At 34.1% G+C, this 4,973-nt stretch overlaps 1 non-coding gene across 1 annotated transcript; it reads right to left on the bottom strand.

Moving 5' to 3' along the window:
* On the bottom strand, positions 1 to 110 carry LOC127090076 (small nucleolar RNA R71). The gene has a single exon (XR_007791610.1). It is a non-coding gene; the product is annotated as a small nucleolar RNA R71 (small nucleolar RNA).
* Between the last annotated feature and the right edge of the window lie 4,863 nt (positions 111 to 4,973).

The raw sequence follows: 4,973 nt of genomic DNA, 5'->3' as shown, positions 1-4,973 counted from the left end.
ACCCAAGTCAGGAACGAAATAAGTAATTTTAGGCAAGAAGATGGGGAATCTTTCTTTGACGCATGAGAGCGTTTTAAGGACTTGTTAAGGCCTTGCCCTTTCTATGGGCTCGAAAAATGGATGATAATCCACACCTTTTATAACGTTCTCCTTTACTCCACAAGGATGACCCTTGATGCAGATTCTGGCGGAGCCCTTACGAATAATCCACAAGATATGGCATATAATGTTATTGAGGAGATGGCCAAAAACCATCATTCTTGCGGAAGCGCGCGACAAGTCGCCGCTAAAACCACCCATAAAATTAGAGGGATCTATAAAGTGAGTCGATTTGATCACATGAATGCTCAAGTCGATGCTCCTTATAAGAAAATTGATGATTTAAGTATCACCTCTCCTACCCATACCCCTGTAGCCTCGGTTACCCCCACTTACTTTAACTATGAAATTTGCGGCATAAACAAGCATACGGCTAATTATTGTCAAATGATTCTCGCCAGAGGATCTATTCAAGACAATGTGAACTTTGTGAACAATAACCAACAGAATAATCCTTACTCTAATACCTACAACCTCGGGTGACGAAACCATCCAAATTTTTCTTATAAAAACAACCAACCTCAATAGATTGGGGGACCACCAGGTTTCCAAAATGCTTCCCCAACTATCCAAAAGAAATCTAATCTAGAGTTAATGGTGGAGAACTTTATGGCGACGCAGACTCGTCTAAATGAAGAGTTTAAAAATCAAAACCTCCGCATTAAAAAAGTCCTTAGGCAGTTAAATACCAAGGTTGATGGCATTGCTACACATTTTAAGATGCTGAAGACTCAAATCTCCTAAGTTGCTCAGTAACAAGCATCCACCTCCGTCCCTCCAGGATCTTTTCTCCGTCCCTCCAGGATCTTTTCCGAGACAACCCGAGCAAAATCTTATGGGACATCTGAATGCTATAACCACCCTAAGTAATGAGCAGTTGATTAATTTAAAGGGAAAGAAAATAGAGGTTTAGGAAAGTTTTAGGAAGAGAATTGGTGAGATTAAGAAAGACAAATCAACGTCCCCTGAAAAGGAGGTCGTTGAAGAGGAAGAGAAAAAAACAACTTTCATTGCTTCATCCCATATAAATGTGTGAGATTAAGAATATATATTGTTAGCGTAAATGTGTGACATTAAGGATATATATTGTTAGCGTAAAATGATTTAGGGTTATTTGTTTTATTTTTAAAAAAATATATATATATATTTTTTATATTTTTAAAAACGTTTTTTATAAAAACATTTTTTTAAATATAAAAATTTCATTTTAAATTAATTTTTTTATAAATTAAAAAATTAATTTAACATTTTACAAGATAAATATACATTATTATTAATTAAAACATAGTTGAAATTACAAGTTTTTTAAAAAATATGTATCTCAAAAAAAAATTAAAGGAACAACTATTTGAAATAGATTCAAATATAAATAATTTTTTAAATTTTGACATAAAAAAATTATAATAAAATACTTAAAATGAAATTTTTAATTTTTAAATGTACTTAGTATTGACTTTTCGTCTTTCTAAATAAATTAATAATATTAATTATAAATATCTTTTAATTTTTTTTTAAAATATATCTAATAATTTAATAATATAGTAAACCTATATTTAATGACAAAATAGAGACAAAGAGGTATTTATTTTCAAGACAAGGGAAGTATTGTGTTTCAAGAAGCCCACAAAGTAGGCGACACATACATGCTTATGACATCACTAATGTTTTAGTGCAATCTAATACTATGAAACAATCAAGTAAAAATTAATGTTTCTTTAACTATTCCATGCGTTCATCAAACATACTTTTATAAATGTTAATGCAAAGATCATGAACTGAAATGATTGATTAAGCAAAAGTGATTAACCGAGTACAGAAAAGACAAATTTAAAATTAACATCAAGATTATCCCTACTTTGTTTTTTATAGTGGGATTGGCTTGGTAAATTTCTTATCGTTGGCCATTTGAAACAAAATATTGTTATTATATATTAATGATTATTAAGGTAAAGTATTAGTCTTGATCAAGTTGTGTAATCATTTAATCTTTTTACTATTATCAAATATGTGATTGCACCAATTGTTTGTATGTGTCGGCGGCTTAGACCCAATCAGCTCTAGCTATAAGAAAAAAGTTAGCAGTGATAGTGATAATGATAATGAATAAAAGTAACTAGTTACGCATTGTTTCTATTGGATGCAACAAACAAGTTGATGCTTTTTGAGAATTGTATGGTTGATGACTATAAGAATTAGGTAAGCTTTTTGTTGTGTTGTGTTGTGTGTGCTTTAAAACCTCCTCCATTTATAAATGATAAAAAAAATTGAACTTGTTTAGACAATTAGGTCACAAGGTGTTTTGAACCGTTTTTAAGGATGTTTTTAAGGACGTATAAGATGAAGTATAATATAGAGTTTAGAATTTGTAAATGTTAAATTATAATTAAATAATAATTCATAATATATTTATTACACTTAAATTATAGATAAATAATATCTCATAATATATTTATAATAGTTAAAATTTGGTTAAGTATAACTTATGTTTGTTTTGTCGCAATTGATCTATATAGGATATTTAAAAAATTTAAGTCAATCATGTGCTCAGCAAAAACTGTGGGTGTTGAAACATTTTTTTAGCGATTTTGGCTCTGCGTTATCCTCGAACTAAATATATATCTATTTGCAGGACATAATGTGTCTAGTATCTATTGTTAGATAATTCAAAATTTGAATCAAATATAAACTTTTATCATTGATTGTGACTAATCTTTAGATATCAAAAGAGATTATTTTTTAGAGAAAAAAAAATTAGAGAAATTGAGTGATTTTGGGGGATTTTTTACTAAAATAATTCAGTTTTTCAAAAAAAATCCCCAAATAACTTGGATTTTAAAAAAAAATCTCAAACTACTCAACTTTTAGGAGGAGATGTCAATCCAATTGGCGCCTCCTCTTAAAATTAGAGAGGAGGCGCCAATTGAATTGGCTAGGGCACATGGTGCAACCAATTCAATTCACGCCCAAGTGTATGGGTTAAAGGGAGGCGCCAATTGGATTGATACCTCAGTGTATTTGGTAATTTTTGTTCAAAAACAGTCTACGTGATACATAATTTTGAAATCGGACCAATTCATATTAATATAAATTCCCATTTACACAAAAAAGACCAATGTTGATGACCGAGATCACCTAACCGACCTCTGGTCCCACATCCCCTACCAACCCGAACTCGTGGCCCTAACCCATGTTGATGATTCACCGTTGGTGTTTGAGCATCTAAGGGCCCAGGAACATCACTACCAATTGCAGGAGATTTCTTGTTGAGATAGTCAGACAAATCAGCGTAGTCTTGAGTATGCAACGAAAGTGTACCGCCATAGCTGAGTTCATGACCCATGCCATAGTAGTTGGGTTGTGTTTGACTTGCTGGTGGGCGACCAGGACGGTTGAAGGGAGACATTGATGTGAATGATGCATCGAGGAAAGGTTGGAAAGATTGTTGTGGTGTTTGATAGAGATAAGGTTGTTGAAGGTTTCAGTTTTGTGAGGTTTGTGCTTCTTGACTATGGCAGGAGGATGGACGGTTGGTGTTAAATGATCGTTGAGTGTTTTGGCTAAGGCGGCTTTGGTAGGGTGATGTGTTGGGTGCGAAGCAATGTTGGGTCGCTGGTTGATGATCTATTTGTTGGTGGTGGTACGGGGTATGCTCTTGGTATTATGGTTGGGTGTATGACATGTTAGGGTTGTATGTTTGTGTGTTTGTGGAACAGAAAGTTTGACGGAATGAGGGTTATGTGTATATGGTCTGACAATGTTGTTGAGGGTTAGATATTGAGGCGTCTAGTGTGTAAGTTTGTTGGCGTGGGTCGTATAGGTACATATCCTTGGCGATGAACTCAAAACCAATCGATCTGTACCAAGCCATATAAGTACGACTTGGTTTTTCTTCATTTGGCATCACTGCGTCAATTAAGACATGGTCATGGCGGTGCTTTCATTTGCGACACTCGGATCTAGCGAAGCTTTGCCATGGGTTGAAGTTCCATTGGTCGTTAACTTTGCGCAGATGCCATTCTCCTAGGTTTGTTGGGGGATCTGGGATGTGTTGAAGCACACCGAACTGCAATTTCACACGATCACTGTTGTGCATCTTCACAGTTGTGAATCTTATGATCGGTGTGTATGCAGTCCATACGGTTGTGTCTTCTTCGTTGATTTCATGGTCATGATCCAAATTTAGGTATAGATGCCAAATGAACTGAAATATGAACGTATGTTAGATTATAAACTTGGTAGAAGAAATTAACAAATTATTACGAAATAATTAGGTTATTATCCATACATATGTCGGTCGAAGGTGATCCAAGAGATTGCGATACTAGGTAATACAGTGTCTAGGACATCGGTTATAACTCATACCACGTGCCGACCATCTGCACCATAAAGATAAAAATATTAGTTAGAGATAATAATCATTAAAGTAAGTAAATATATAGCATTTTAAACAACTTACTTTTGTGCATACAGGAATGTGAAAGGGTTGTTGTTGACGGACGCTAGGGACAATAGTCTTGACCAACCCCATGCTTGGAGCAAAACAACACATCCAGAAAAGGTATATGTGTCTTTGTGTGAATTTTTACACAAAGAGCTATAAAGATAGGCCAGACAAGCGGATCCCCAACTGTAACTTCATATTCTATCTACATGTCTTAGTAAAGGTAAATACATAACATGCATACTAGAACCACTACCTTCAGGAAATAAAAAAGAGCCAATTAAAAGCATAATGTAACACCTAATTTTTATTATTCGAGCCTCTTCGGTAGAATGCTCATCTAAATGTAAACTGTTACAGTACGACTTAAGGCGTGAAAGGAGTATACCTTGACCTCTTGAGTTATCATCTAACAAATCAGTCTCCAAGAGGT

This window comes from Lathyrus oleraceus, chromosome 5, assembly GCF_024323335.1.
Source record: "Lathyrus oleraceus cultivar Zhongwan6 chromosome 5, CAAS_Psat_ZW6_1.0, whole genome shotgun sequence".
NCBI lineage: Eukaryota > Viridiplantae > Streptophyta > Magnoliopsida > Fabales > Fabaceae > Lathyrus > Lathyrus oleraceus.
This window is presented reverse-complemented; position numbering and strand designations above follow the sequence as displayed.